At 42.7% G+C, this 16487-nt stretch overlaps 1 protein-coding gene across 2 annotated transcripts in view; it reads left to right on the forward strand.

Moving 5' to 3' along the window:
• The window catches only part of FRMD3 (FERM domain containing 3), a 326745-nt gene that overhangs the window by 64389 nt on the left and 245869 nt on the right, over window positions 1–16487 (forward strand). The gene's annotated exons all lie outside the window — the stretch shown is intronic.

Raw genomic sequence — 16487 nt, forward strand, 5'->3', positions numbered from 1 at the left:
TGCTAAGATTTTCATCTTGCCATCTATTTTCTTAAACATGCTCTTCAGTGATTTTTAGCCTAAGTCTAATAACTTTTAATAACCCCACCATCTGGATCACCGGTGAGATGATTACTATTGGCTGATTTTATTTTCTTCTTGGTCTTGGTAGTTTTTAATTGGATCTTGGTTATTATAAATGAAAAACTGGGGAGGCTCTTGATGACATATTCTTTCACAGAGGCTTTTTTTTTCTTAAGCTTCTGGCAGGCAGGTGAAGTTTTAGAGTAGGAGCAGATCATTTTAATTCAATCATAGAAGGTGTAGCTCTTCAACTGAACAGTTGGAGCGTATGCAAAGGCTTCTTTGCTTTGATGGGTTCTTCATTCCAATGATATTTCCTTATTAGTGGTGAGAGCTCTGCTTGGTTCTCTAGCAGATGTTTTTTCTGCTCTGCTCCTCTCTTTTCTGTGAAGTTTACAAATCAGCAAATGGTGGTGGTGGGGAGACTCTGTCAGGCAGCTTCAGGTTTCCTTACTCTGGGAACTTGGCCTTTCAGGTTTTGGTTGTCTTAGTAACTCTTTGATACCTTCAAAGAGAATTTTTTGTTTGTTTTAAAGTTTTGTCAAGGTTTTCTATTTGCTTGTCTATCATTGCTAGAAGGTGTTACCTATTTTTTTTTAAGTCTTAAAATTTAATTAAAGCTGGATTTTAATTCATCAGATTGCACCAGAAACAGGTGCCATTCAGATGCACAGGTGAGAGATCTGTTTGGGTTGTAGTCTAGTGTGCTATGGGCTCCCCAGGTGGTGCTAGTGGTAAAGAACCCACCTACCAGACCCTGGAGATCCTCGTTTGATCCCGAGGTCGGGAAGATCCCCTGGAGGAGGGCATGGCAACCCACTCTAGTATTCTTGCCTGGGAAGTCCCATGGACAGAGGAGCCTGGTACAGTCCACAGGGTGGCAAAGTGTCAGACATGACTGGAGTGACTTCACACACCTGCTCGTATGCTACATGTTCGGCCCACAGGAATCTTTGACTTTTCTCTCATCATAACTTTTGCTTTGCATTCTGAGAAGGTAACCCCAAAATGAGTGAATTGAATATTATATACTTTATCAGATGTAGAATGGTAGGTTTATTTAGCAGGAAATGGGCTTAAATAAATGATAGAGACAGGCTCTGATTTCTAGTTTGGTTTCCCAGATAGTAACGAAGGGCAGTAATTCTTCCACAGGGAAAGGGAAAACTATGATGATTTCTAGCGGGCTCACCATGCTGGTATTTTTAGTGTACTTTGTCTTTTTAAAGGTTTGCAATTTTGAGGGGCGTGGTATCACACTTTGAAGTGTTTTCAGTGCTGTTTCTCTGTGCGTGTGTCTGTGTATTGATAACGTGTGTGCACCACACACACAGTACACAGCCTTGTCTGTGTACCCTCTGCTCTCTCATAGGCGTTGAATGCAAAGACATGAGTTCTCCTCCATCTCAACTTCTAGGAAAGCGAAGAAAATGTAAACCAGAGGTTGCCAGGAGCTTATGGCTGTAAGATTTCATTACCTTGCTGTCCTACCTGGAACAGATGGATCTGTCCCCATCTATTTGATTTTCTGCTTCCCTCTCTGCCAGCACTGAACCTGAATCCTGAAGGAGGCCAAGACAAATTCCTTGTGATAATTTTGAGGGAGGAGCCCCAACTCTTTGGAGAGCAGAAGTTGGCATGAATGCTTTCCTTCAGAGGGTGGTTTTTCCCATTTGAGCTTACTGACCGGCCTCTTCCTTTCCTCTCCCCCTTATCTTGTTTTTATTATTGTTAGTGGGAGTACAAATCAAGTGGATGATGGTGTTTCTAGGAAACCAGAGTTTCTTTGTATGGAAAGTCAAAGACAGGTGAAAAATGAAACATCACTAGAAAAAATTAAACAGCAACAGAAGTTAGTAAAAGAGGAACTACAACATGGAGAATACAGGTTCTGCTGTAGAAATCTGATGAGAGTGGGGGCACTCGACCGGAGTCACATGGAAGAGTCTGTGCACTTGAGAATTAGGAATTAAGGATTAGGATTTAGAGTTGGCAAGGCACGGGGTGGCCATCTCTGTTGGGGAGACTAGATTACAGAAAGGCTTGGATTTGGGAAGAAGCAAGGTGAGCTTAGGACCCCAGAGTGTCGTATAAGACCATAGGGAAGACATGGGGGAGATGAAGTCCTACTATGGAGAGTCTGAAAGTCCATTTGCTGGTTGTGTTTGGACATCCTACAAATAGGAGACCCTCCAAGGTCTGCAAGGGGGTGTACAGTGATGCTTATTTTAGGAAGGTTGAGTCAACAGGTGTAGAATGAGTTGGGAAGGGTGATCCTGTAGGCATGTCTGTGACCCCAGTGAGTGTGGTGAGGGTTGGTGACTTGAAGAGGCAGATTGGAGTGTGCTTTTTTGAAAGAACACTGGTGAAGGATTGGCTCTGAATAGAGGCTATTGGCACTTTACGCAAATGAAAATTATGTGCATTTGAAGTAATATAATGTAAAAATATTAACAAAAATTATTTTATAGGAACATTTTTGAAATGACCCCAAACCCTTTTTTCTCACTTGTGACAGTCACCTCTCTTGATCTAGCTTCTATACTTTACCAAATGGATCTATTCACGTGAAAAGCAGTTTTTCAGTAAGAAGAATCTGACTCTTCTGTTAACTTGTAATATAAATTTAGAGAGTTATTCTCATGAAAAAAAAAAAAAAAAAGAAAGAAACCCCTAATGGAATTCCCTTGTGCCTCTAAGAGGAGGAGCTGGGATGGGATGGGTCTGACCTCCCTGGGGTGGATGCTCATGGCCTCACATGAGCTGGTGCGGTGTTCCTCGGGCTGGCGTTCTCCTTTCTTGGGAGCATTGTCCTCATTCCTGACTCTAGAATGTCTGTTCCATTGTGATGGTGCCTGGGTAGATCCCAATCAGGAAATGTCATGTCCCACAGGGTGTCTGAGTGAGCTACTCTCTCACATGCACTACTGTTGTAGTTTGTTCTGGATGAGCATTTCCTGAACTGTGGGCCATGGGCCTCTCTTCTTTTGTCAGGAAAGGAGTTCTTGCAGAATTCAGTTTGAGAAATGCTGCATACTTTATGCCCCGTCTTGAGTCTTCTCTGAAGATCATGGTGCCCATTAGTACCTTCATGGCTCTGAGAAGTTGGGCAAACCAAGAAATTGGCTGAACATTGTTGAATGCAGTGTTCCCTATACTTATTTGCCCATGGAACACTGCTTGTACATTACACTTAGTCACACCAGAATCCAGTTCTTCCAGGTGGCCTCTCTGAGAGCAGCAGAGTCCCTTCAGTGGATCAGCAAGTGAATGTAAGGTCCTGCTCTGCACTGTCACAGGGCAGGGGATTTACACCTATTCTTGCGTTCTAAACTCAGAACAGCCCTCCCAGATCTGAGGAAACTGAAGCTCAGATGAGTTGGGACACCTGTCTAAAGCGACACAGTTAGGAGTGACAGGGCCAGAACTGGAGTCTAGATCAACCCAAATCCAGGGTGGGACACCTTTGCTAGCTCTCTGGAGAGTTTTGGGTCCTCTCGATAAAACAGCAGCTGCTTCATTCAGAGGTTTTCACCACTTAAATACAAATATCTCTGTTGGTAAATAGACATCTCATGTATTTTCAGAGGTGACCTATTTCATTGTGGTCAGAAGTTCTGAACCAGGTGAATGTGTCATGGCTTCTTTTCAGCCTTTTCTTATGGGAGAGGACCTGAGTACCAGTGCCCGCCTACTGACTCCTCTCTGCCTTTGGACTGAGCCTTGTGGATTCTCTAAGACCTGTCCATTCAGCCCTCAACATCCTGCTCTTATTCTTCGGAAACTGGTGTCCTGCCCATCCTCATGGATCCGCCGCTGTGTCCTCAGGCCCTTCTCTGTGAGTGATGGTTTGAAACAATGAGAGGAACACAGTCACCTCCCAGGCATCCTGAATGTTTTGATATAAGACAACCAACAGGGACATGCAGATTGTTATCTGTTTTTCCAGTTGCTTGAAAGGTTGCGGGACGTTCAGATGGGCCCCGGAATTTCTGACTTGCTCAGAAAGTTTCAGTTCCTTGTCCTTGCTTCTTCTTACCAGTGCTGGTCCCCACTTGGCCAGGAGGGCAGGCAGCCAGATTGGCTTCCTGCGTTGTCGAGTCTGTTCTGTGTGTACTTATGGAGCAAGTGCTTGTTCATTCATCTTTTTTCCATCAGTTTCCTCTTACTAGTCAAGAAGTGGAAGGTTGTCTACCTTGCCCCCCTAATTATCTTAGGATAGAGTTAGGTGTGAGCAGTTCTCTTCTAGCAGTTAAGCAGGGCCATTTAAGTCATTTGTGTCTAATTCTGTTGTTTTTGCTGTTAGTCGCTCAGTCGTGTCTGACTCTTTGCGATCGCATGGACTATAGCCCACCAGGCTCTTCTGTCCATGGGATTTTCCAGAAACAAGAATACTAGACTGGGTTGCCTTTCCCTTCTCCAAGGGATCTTCCCAACCTAGGTATCGAAGCCGAGTCTCCTGCCCTACAGACAGACTCTTTACCGTCTGGGCCACCAGGGAAGCATGTTCTGTTAGTAACAGTTAATTAATTTTAAAGACTTAGCAACTAAACAGATGAGAGGAAATGTTCCATCTTGTTTAGATTTGATCTTTCAGTCAGTTTTGTTGAAAGTAAGGGAAAAGGAGAATAACCCCAAAATGAAATCCACAGGTTATCTCCAACCTCTGAGTCATCCAGCCCGCAAATATTCACTTATTGCTCGTTGGCAACATGCAGAGCACTGTGTGAGATGTTGGACATCAAAAAATCATCTCATCAGATCTTCCAAATCAGTTTGTGTGCTCTGTGTGTGAACGTGGACCCTCCTGGGGTGTCAAAAGGAGCTCCTTCCTTGGGGCAGGTATGCTGTTCACCAAGCAAGGTGAGTTATGTGTTCTCATACTTAAATCTCAAAACATCCCCATGTGACTGATCTGAGCAAACTCAGGTTCAGAAGAGTTAGGGAGCTCATCTAAAGTTATATGGGACATGGCAGGGTCCAAACTGGAGCCCAGATCAACCCTGAGTCCACTGTGGGATCCCATTGTCCCTTTTCTTATGGGGTGGGATTGGATCCAGAACCTTCTTCCCTGGAGCTCTTCTAGATGTGCTCTGGGGGAAGAAAGCCTTCTGTTGGAGCTTCAGGACAGTTGGAATCAGGGGCTGTGTGTAGTAAGATCCTTTCCTTCATTAAAATTATCTTTTACATTTGCTACATCAGTTTTTCCTGGAAAATTGGAGGTGGTTAAGAGCTCATAGATCCTTTTAGCCAGCTTTATTGGCTTCAGCACTCTGGACCAGCTGCATTTTATCAAGTACAGATGCCCAGTGCTGTCCCTAGAGGTCCCTGTCTTGGGAATGTCTGCTTTTGCAAAGCTCCACGGGATTCCGGCATACACACAAGTTTGAGAACCAGTGGACCTGCGGTGACTCATTCTGGCCCTTTAACTCATTACTGCTCATCCAGACTTCCTCCGCACCCCTATCTTAGTTTTCTGAGACATCACATGGGTGAGGAGGCATTGGGCACATGAGTTTTAATTATGTATGACTATGGAGCCTTTATCTGACAACCGCTGGTTTCTAATTTCCACCTCAGCTTTGAATTCAGTCATCTCTCTGACCCCCAGTTTAACGCTTATTTTTCAAAGGATGCTCATGCTCTTATTTAATTCTGTGCATTTAGTAAAATGTTTGGACATTTTTTTTTTGACTTTTATTTTTAAAAATTTATTTATTTTTAATTAGAGGATAGTTACTTTGAGTATAGTGTTAGTTTCTGCCATACACCAACATCAATCAACCATGGATATTACATATGTTCCCTCCCTCTTGAACCTCCTTCCCACCTCCCATCCCATCTCCCACTTCTAGGTTATCACAGAGTACCTGCATCATACAGCAAATTCTCACTGGCTGTCTGTTTTACATATTGTAATGTTTATGTTCCAATGCCACTCTCCCAATTCGTCCCATCTTCTCCCTCCCACACTGAGTCCACAAGTCTGTTCTTTAGGTCTATGTCTCCTTTGCTGGGCATTTTATCTTTATCAGTGACTTGGAGATGGTGAAATGATTAGGTTTTAAGTTTCTCCTCCACAAGTGATAGCCTCATGAATAAGCTATGACTCCTTTCTCTCACCAGGCACTTCTGTACTGCCCTGCACTCTCTAACTTGCCTTTGCGATTTTGGGCTGTAGAAATTAAAATTCCTCATGGCATGGGGGATATCCTCAAGCCCTTTGACTTGTAACTATATACCATCTAGTGATGGTCCAAGGAACATACTGGCTTTCTCAGAACTGGTGTTATCAGGGTGTAGTTTTGCTTGAATCTCTCCTGGGTTGATTTTGCCACAGGTGAGCTCTTTCAAAGCAGCCTGAATAACAGTTAACCCTTGGTCGTGAATTGCTATGTACTAGCTGTGGAGATGAGATTCCATCCTTGGCTTGCTTTGGGTAAACCAGAGTTCTAGTTTTTGTCTGTGTCTTTCTCTGACTTGTGTGGCCTTTATTCATTCGCTTGGTAATGGGTTGTCTCCAACCAGTGTAATTCCTCATCCCTGTTGACAGCTGTACCCTGTCCGATTTTAGTTGACCATCCTTTGAGTGCCGTCTACACAGTTGGATGTTGGTAGGACACTTTGAGGTGATCTGCCTGAATTAGCTATAGCAAGGGCTGCGTCTTAGCTCCTGGCATTTCCAGGGTTGGTGTCTTTTATCAGGTTGGAGGGTGTGGGTATGTTCATGAGTGTCCTCAGGGCTCAGGGCAGGGCTCCTAGTCAAAGCCACAGCTGCTTGGCTGCTGGCATGGGCTCAGAGGACCTTCCTGTCCCTCTCCACTCACCCCCAGGCCCTGTGTTGCCTGGATGCCTGTTCCTCCCCGGGCCCCAAAGCGGGGGCAAAGGTCAGGAGACTGAGTGAGAAATTGTGTTTATCCTTTCTGTTAATTACCCCAAGGTTTCTACAAACAAGTTTACTAATCTTGCTGCAGGATGAGGGTGGGAGCAGTTTGCTGTTATTCAGTTGCTAAGTTGTGTCTGACTCTTTGCGATCCTATGGGCAGCAGCATGCCAGGCTTCCCTGTCCTTCAGTGTCTCCCAGAGTCTGCTGAAACTCAGGTTCATTGAGTTGGATTCCATCCAACCATCTCATCCTCTGTTGCCCCTTCTGCCCTCAATCTTTTCCAGCATCAAGGTCTTTTCTAATGGGTTGGCTCTTCTCATCAGGTGACCATAATTTTGGAGCTTTAGCTTCAACATAAGTTTTTCCAGTAAGATGCAGGGTTAGTTTCCTTTAGGAATGACTGGTTTGATCTCCTTGCTGTCCAAGGGACTATCAGCAGTTTACAAAGCCTCAGATTTTCTGAGGAATCAAGGACAGTAGGGATTTGTGGAGTTCCCATGCACTGGGAACTAGATCTAGCAGGACTTGACTTGTCTGGGCTCTGAATCTAAATGGTTTCTCATGGTTAGGATAAAGAACAAACAAACTTACTCACTCCCGGTGCCTGGGCCAACTCTGTTCACCTCGCTGCACTTCTGTGTGTGGCATGTGCTTGCAGAATCATTTAGCTCAGAACTCTGCTACCTGAAATTCCTAGTTGGGTTACTCCTCTCTGTAAAGCAAGGATTCACTGAATGTAATTTGAGAATTTAGCTTCAGGTGGTTGTTAAGGTTTTTGGTGATGCTCCTGGAAAAGACACATAAATAGAAATGACTTAAGTTCTATTTTCTCATGGGAATAAAGTTTATCAAGGGGCTATCTTGGATCTCTCTTTTAGCTTCTTCATTTGAAATAATTTCAAATGACTACAAAATTTATAGTTCACTTTCTTATGGAAATGATCACAACACTACATTTAATCAAAGGGCCTTAGCTCTAGGCAATGTCATTTTAACATGGTGTCTAACAAGATGTATTGCTGACAGTGAGCTCAGAAATAGATTTTTTTGGCTCATGTCTTTATTCTCAAATTAAAACAATTTTTTTCTTTCTAATGGTAGCTGGCATTGAGATCCTGGCATGACCCACACCCATCTGATGTTGTATGATAGAGAAACAATAAAACTTGAATCTTAACATCTAGCAAGACCTTGGATGATTAAAAGCATGTCATGTTTGTTAATACTTCAGAAAAATCAAACTGTTCACTATGATAGAAATCAGTGGATAGGATTTTGGTGGCAGGGAAGTTTCTGTGAGTAAACAATGCAGTATTCAAACTGAGAAAGTCTCTGGTGGAGCCCATGAACTCTCTGGAGACAAGAGTCAAGAAGGCAGAATTCTGTAGAGTGCTAGCCAATCACAGTGTAACCACTTCATCCTGTGTTGGTGAGGCTAACGGGGGTTTGCCTGCACAGCTTTCAAAAGTACATGTCAAAAAAACAAAAAAAAAACCCCAAAAGTACATGTCACCAAAAAAAAAACCCAAAAAAACAAAAAAACAAAAGTACCTGTCAGCTGGGATTTCCCTAGAGGTCCAGTGGTTAACACTCTGTGCTTCCACTGAGGGGGCACAGGTTCAATCCCTGGTCAGAGATCTAAGTATGTATGGGGCAATTAAGATGGAATCAACTCAGGTAAACTTTTGTTCAACATGGTGCATGCTGTGGACTGCTATGCACTGTTGACATTATTTTACTGGGACAAATTAGAAGGAGGTGTGAATTTCAAAAGGGTCTCTTTTCGGCGAGCTTATCACAGGTACCGTAGAAGAATCTTTTAGTTCTGCTTGCTTAACGGTCTTCTGAGAAATCAAGACAGAGCTCTCTGTTTTATTATTACTTTTCATTCAGAGCAAAATTTCCCCAAATCCCTGTGGTGATAATCGTTTTGAAGACGGTTTATTTCTTGACCAAACACAGATAACAGGTACTCAACCACTAGGTTTCCTGTTGAGGTCAAGATCGTGCTGTGATTCTTTCAAACTAGCCAGGCAGCATCTTTTGGTTTGGGTGACACCTGCCCATTTCTTCACCATTTATGAAAGACATCTTTCTAGCACTAATGCTTTATTTAAGGATATCTTCATGGGAGATAGTTTAGTGTTTTTCCAAAGGATTGACACATCGACATTCTTTTGCTTGTTTAAGAACCTGCTGGATATTAAGATGCAAGTCTTTAGAGAACAATGATTAACAATGTGGTGATAGTTTCTGATAGACAGCAAAAGGACTCAGCCATAATGTACATGTATCCATTCTCCCCCACCCTCCCCTCCCATTCCTGGGTCAGGAAGATCCCCTGGAGAAGGAAAGGGCAACCCATTCCAGTATTCTTGCCTGGAGAGTCCCATGGACAGAGGAGCCTGGCAGGCTACAGTCCATAGAGCTGCAAAGAGTTGGACATGACTGATGCCGATGAGCACATGTGTAAAACAGCTAGTGGGGAGATGTTCTACGGCACAGGAGCTCAGCTCGCTGCTCTGTGATGACCCAGGGGGGTGGGATAGAGGTGGGTGGGAGAGAGGTTCAAGAGGGAGTGGATATGCGTATACTTACGGTTGATTCACTTTGTTGTACCACAGAAACCAAGGCAACATTGTATTGCAATTATGCTCCAATAAAAAATAATAATAAAAAAGCAAGTGGGAGTTAAGACACAGATACATACAAAGGGAAGACCATGTGAGGACACAGGGAGAAATTGGCCATCTACAAGCCAAGGAGAGAGGCCTCAGAAGAAACCAACCCTGCCGACATTTTTACCTCAGACTTCCAGCCTCCAGAGCTGTGAGACAATAAATGTCTGCTGTGTAGGCCGCCTAGGCTGTGGTGTTTTGTCATGGTGCCCCTGGCCACTCAATATACACCCAGCTAGGCAGTCTTTGTTGCCAGAAAGAAAGCAAAGTATCTTTTGGAGATACTTGGCTCCAACTAGAATACAAATTCTTAAAGAAAGAAATTTCTGGAAAACCAAACCCACCTCTCCTAGTGGTGATAGCTTCATAGACAGGACCTCCGCTCTCCTCAGGGGGCCCTCAGGAATCACAGAAAAGCCCACCAGTGTCCAGACTGACTAACAGGGTCTCCACAGTTCTGCTTGTCCACTTGTGATTTGTTCCCTTTTGTTTGCCCCCAGGACTGGGTGCTCACAGTCCTCCTGTTACAGAATGTTGAGGACCTGGATTGCTGCCTGAGGCGCAGCAGTTGGTTTTTGCAAATGAGATGAGGCACTTCCAAGTGGAAACCATTTCTAATAGAAAGTCCCAAAATGGTCTAAACAGATAAGCCCTTTTAAGGCGTTTCATGATTTATCTTCAGAGTGTCTTTGAGAATTATGTTGTTGGTCAGTTTAAAGTGCATGATTAAGACTTTTTCTAATTAAATAAAAATTTACAAATGAGTTGAACACCAGTATAATTGATTTGCTAGAAAATAGGCCTTACTTTCTAGTACTTTATTCCCCACCATATGCTGGATTTTAAAGGTGAGAGAGAATTTCAGTTTAATCAAGGTAGCTGGCTGCCAGGGGAAGCATGTAGACAGGTTCCATTGTTAGGCCTTTTTTGATATTAATGTAAACGTTTGTTTCTGTGACTTATGTGCAGATTTCCCCTTTCCAGAGAGTTTTGTTTCAGCACACAGAGGACTGTTTTTACAGAACACTGGAAAAATGAAAAACAAGAGAAAAAGTCAAGCAGAAAGGCCTGGAATTTTCCTATAATCTGGAGGATGATTTGTGGGTATGTGCATTAGGGAGGGAAGAAAGAAGGAAGGAAGGAAGGGGAGACTGGGGAAGAACCTGGAATGGAGTCAGGATGCTGTGGTTGTGAACACACTGTGAACTCCCAGGCATGTTCATTACCTGTTCCCCATCTGTCCCATCTTCATCATCCCCTCTCAGCTCACAAGGCTGTTGGTGAGCTTGAAAGGAAAGAGTGTGAACATAAAGAATGGAGGGCCAGTTGAGTTTAATAAGAGTCTCCAGGAGTCAGTGATCCTAGAGAACCTCGTTAATCTTTGATCAATTTTATTGTCCTAGTGGGAGAGAGCTTCTCAGAGGGGCTGAAAACCCACGACATGGGAACAAGGTGTCAATCAGAAAGAGCTGTTCATGGTTAAACTGCCTCTGACACAGATGAGTCCTGGGAGGCCTTTGGTCAGGCCTTGGTGTGTCTGGGAAGCTTGAGCCCACTTTCTGAGAGCCTTTTCTCCAGGAAATGCTGACCACGAAGATCCCAGACCTCTTGGGGGAGTGAGTGCATTTAATCTCAGGGTGGGGAGGTGTGACCTGTGAGATCTCCTACCCTTCATCATCTGATGTGAGAGAGCAAGTGCCCCCACTTGGGAGAGATGCTGGTTCCTGAACCAGCAGGTAGGACTGAGGCTTTGGACTTAGATCTGGAGGCAGCTGGGGGTTACCAGGTGGCGTAGTGGTAAGTAGGAGATGCAAGAGACGCAGGTTTGATCCTTGGGTCAGGAAGGTCCCCTGGAGTAGGAAATGGCAACCCACTCCAGTATCGTGCCTGAAAAATTCTGTGGACAGAGGAGTCTGGCAAGCTATACAGCCCATGGGGTCACAAAGAGTCGGACACAACTGAGTGACTGAGCACACAGCATACACACACATACACTGGAGGCAATTGCCTGGTCCTTTGAGAACCCAGAAAATGATGGCTGGATAATACTATGGTCTCTGATCAGAACGGTCATTCTTTGCCAGCCTTGATGAAGAAGTTCCTGAATAATTCACGAGGGTTGACGACCTTCAGCAATAACAATGGGAATGGCTCAGTCTGAAGTTCAGAGGGTGCTGGCTACTCCTGGCAAGGGTCACATGTATTATTCTATAGTTCTGGAGCTCAGAAGTCTGAAATGGATCTCATTGGGCTAAATATCAAGGTGTCAGCAGGGCTATGTTTCTTCTGGAGGCTTTAGGGGATAATGTTTCCTTGCCCTTTCCAGCTTCTGGAAGTCTCCTGCACTCCTGGGCTTCTGGTTCCTTACACCATCTTCAAAGCCAACATCTTCAAGTATTTCTCTGGCTCTGAATATCTTTGCCTATTTCCACGTCTGTGGACCCTGTTGGGTTCACCTGGATAATCCAGGCTCCTCTCAAGGTCAGCTGATTAACAACCTTACTTCTACCTGCAACATTAATTCGCCTTTGTCCTATAACCTCACATATCCATGATTTCTGGGGAAAATGACATGGACATCTTTGGAGAGCAGTTACTCTGCCTACCATACCCCATCAGCACTCTTGTCACTCATATGGTAATTGCCTCTCACTTTGGTTCTCCTGTAGACTCCTAGAGCTCAGAGTTTTTTTGTTTCTTGCTGCCTTTCCAGCAATTTCTACAGACATTTCAAACTGGAAGCTTTGAGATGATGGTGTGATCTGTACAGTGTTATGAATAGATTTAAATTGTTTACCAACATTTAAAAGTTAGACTTTTCATGAAAACTGTGAGTCCTTTTTTGTGAAAAGAATGAAACTTGGCAGAACCGAGTATGCGGCACAAGGGGATATCTTGGTGGCCTCCGAGTCTTGGGGAAGCCCTGGGGCAGAGGTGAGGATGAGATGCTGTCAGCATAACAATGAGCTGGAGCCTGGGTCAAGCTAGGTTGAAATGAGGGGTGAGGCTGAGAACATGTGAGTCAGGGCACCAGATGTGTCTGCTCATAGAAAGTTGGACATGTTCCAGCTGGGGATCAGGGTTCAGGGGGCCCAGGAGTAGGAGACAGGGGGCAAACAAGCAGACAGGCTGAACTCACTGATGGAATGTCAAAGTCCAGGGCCAAGTGGCCAGAACTTTGAGGAGTGTGTGGGTTAATGGCCATGAACACTCTTAAATGATGAATAAATGGAGTCTGTCGATTCTCTTAAGACTCAACTTCAATTTTCCTCTCCCAGCCTCCCGGATTACATCACACGACCTTTTACTATTGCTGTTTACTTGAGTAAGGTCAGCTGCCAGGAGTTTTAACTTTTCCTTCTGTTCACTCTGTTGGGTGAGGGCCAGCTAATGAACAGTGAAATTACCTGATGGGAGGTAAATTACCTGATGGCAGAAAGCTAGCTGAGTATAACCAAATGTCTATAATGATAAATATTTATTAAATGAAAAAATAATTACTTCATAAATGTAAACTGACCATATTTTTTCCTATTGTAGGTCTTCAGTTTGTTTCCTTAGATTTTTTTCTGCTACCAAGTTCCTTGTTTCATCTTGCATTTTCTTTGCCTATGGAATTTCTGTATTTGATAAAGCTTGCCCTTATGACTGTATTTTTTCCCCCGATTTATTGAGATATAATTAACATATAATACTGTGAGTTTAAGGTGTACAATGTAATGCTTTGATGCACATATATATTGTGAAATGTTTACCATAATAAGGTTAGTTAATGCCTCTATCACTTCACATAATTACCCTTTTGTTGTTTTTATTATGGAGAGAACATTAAAGCTCTATTCTCATAGTAACTTTCAAGGGTACAATATAGTATTGTTAGCTATAGTCACTCTGCTGTACATCAGATGCCCAGAACTTACTCATCACTGGAGGTTTATACCCTTTACCCACATCTCCCCATTTTCTCCACCTCCTGTGGCCCTTGGCAGCCCCCATTCTACTTTATGTTTCTGAGTTTGATGTTTTTAGATTCCACATAAAAGTGAGGTTATATGATATTTGTCTTTGACTTATTTCACTTAGCATAATGCCCTCAAGGCCATGACTGCATCTTGATTTTGAATATTTTCTGCTAACTTTTCCATTTTTCTGGATTTTAAGTTAATTCAATGTAGTCTTTTTGTTTCCTTAATCCCCTTGCCTTTTATTTCTGTGAATTGCACCCCTCCTGGAAGTCCTCTCATTATTCCATCACAAGCCTTGCAGTTGATGACTTGGGAATCCATTTGGTGGAATCTGTCTGTTTGGCTTCATGGCAGCTGTGTGTACAGATGAGATAACCAGTACCATTATAAGGGTCTTGAGCTGAGTGAGTTCTATGTCCTCATAGAATTTATCAATTCCAGATTTCAGAATGCATTTCTCATTCCCCTCAGATAGAAGCGGGTATGTGATAGAACAGACACTCCTGTCAGTTGACTCCTTGGACAGGTCCCAGGGTTGTAATACCCTTACTTGTTGCACATAGAAATCTCTGTTCTTTGCTTTCAGTGGTTACTGACCCCCAAGCTGTAGCCATACATCCAGCAAATGCATGTTAAAATGAAGGGGAGTGAAGGCCTCTTTACCCAACCACTTTTAGAAAAGCCACTCATCATCCATTAATCATAATATCAGGAATATTTTTTCAGCTGGGAGGGACCTCAAGGAAAAATCCACTTCAGTGGATTTATTTTCAGTAGTCTAATAGATGAGGAGCTGGAGGTCACAGGGGTCAAGTGATTGGGCTAAGTTCCCTCAGTGAACCAGTAGCCAAGACCTGTCTCATTCAGAACCCAGGTGACCTAACTCTGTTGCTGATCTGAAGGATGGGAATTCACGGGGTCAGTGAGAGTGTGTGTGACATGTGAAGAACCACTTTGTTTTACCCTCAGTTTGGCCTCCATCTGTTTTTTACTGGTTAAGTGCAGGAAAGTCATGTAGCATAAGGCAGACTCCCATGTATAGTATTGATATTTCTGAGCAGTTGAACTTAGCCAGGTGTTGGGTGGTGTTCTCTCTACAAGTTTATATAAGGCTTTTATCTGTGTCAACATTATGAATTAGTTTATTATAAGAGATTGGGCAATATTGTAATTAGGTATTTGTCTTTATTGCTCACGTGAACCTAATATATCCCTTTATGGAGTAGTGTCATGCCTTGAGTTTTATAGCTTGTATTTTCTGTTAACAAATTCAGAGTGTTTCATTCATTAGCCTTCCTGTATCCCTTAGCTTGTATTAAGTTGTACTTTTTCCTATTGAAACAGAATTTTAAAATTATTTAAAACATTCAGAAATTACTGTTTCAGTGAAATACTATTTGTCACTTAGCTCAATGAATGCACACAATACATTGTATTGGCAAAGAGGCAGTGAAGAAAGATGCTCTTACACCCATCTGGTGGGAATTAAATTGTATAATCCTTTGGAGGACTCTTTTGTTACCCTAATCAAAATATTAAGTATATATGTGTGTATATAATATATGTATATAATACCCACTCTTTGACTCAGCATTCATTTTAGGAATGTGTTATGGACATTCTTGAGCATTCTGAAATTGCATGTATTTGGGAGTATTCAGAGCAGTACCGCTTGCTTCAGAGGATTTGAAACTACCTCTCCATCTGTGGGAGAGAATGTAAATCAAACATGGCACATCTATCTATACAGTGGATGCAATAGTTAAAAATTATGAGGTAGTATATACAGATATTAAATCATTATTGTACACCTGAGACTAATACAATGTTCTGTGTCAGTTTTACCTTAATTAAAAAAAAGAATGCAGCAGCTCCATATACACTAATACGAAAAGAGCTCTAAGATAAACTATTAAATGAAAACAGCAAGGTGTCACCATTTGTACTAAATGAGGCAGATAACATATACATGATTGCTTACTTATGTGTGGAATCTCTGGGCATATGCATAAGGAATAATACTGGTGATAGCTCAGTTGGTTAAGAGTCTGCCTGCAACGCATGAGACCCTGGTTCGATTCCTGCGTCGGAAAGATCCCCTGGAGAAGGGATGGGCTACCCACTCCAGTATTCTTGGGCTTCCCTTGTGGCTCAGCTGATAAAAAATCTGCCTGCAGTGCAGGAGACCTGGGTTCAATCCCTGGGTTGGGAAGATCCCCTGGAGAAGTGAAAGGCTACCCACTTCAGTATTCTGGCCCAGAGAATTCCATGGACTGTATAGTCCATGGGGTCGCAAAGAGTTGGACACGACTGAGCGACTTTCACTTTCACATGTGGGGATGGCCACAGGGTGGCTGGTGTCAAGGGCAGGAAGAGGTTTACTTTTCACTATAAACCCTTTTGTATATTTTGTACTATTCAAAAATCCCAATTTAAATTTTATTTTGGGAAGGAAAAAAGATATATGTAAGTAATTTCCAATCTTCCCATGCAAAGCTTTTAATGATTATGGAATACACTGAACTCTTCCTACTATTCTTACTGTGAACTCTATGCAAAGGCTATGAACATATGTAGTCATGTGTAATATTTAAATTTATATTCCTTTATATGTGACTTGGGTGGTGACTAAAAAAAAATTATTTTTCTATCTGAAAGCTTAGAAAGAAATTTCTACTGTCAGATAGTTATCTCAAGTTAAAAACAACTTTTTAAAACACACTTATACATATGCAGTTCTAAAATATGTCAAACCACATAACTGCTTAGGGAGACATGAATGTATAGTAAAAGTATGATGAAATGTACACACATCCTAAACACTAATTCTGTGAGATCGGTGGTGAGGGAAAATATGGGGTAGAATTCAGGAGGGATAGGTGCATTTCATTACAT

Source organism: Cervus elaphus, chromosome 16, assembly GCF_910594005.1.
Source record: "Cervus elaphus chromosome 16, mCerEla1.1, whole genome shotgun sequence".
Classification (NCBI taxonomy): Eukaryota; Metazoa; Chordata; class Mammalia; order Artiodactyla; family Cervidae; genus Cervus; species Cervus elaphus.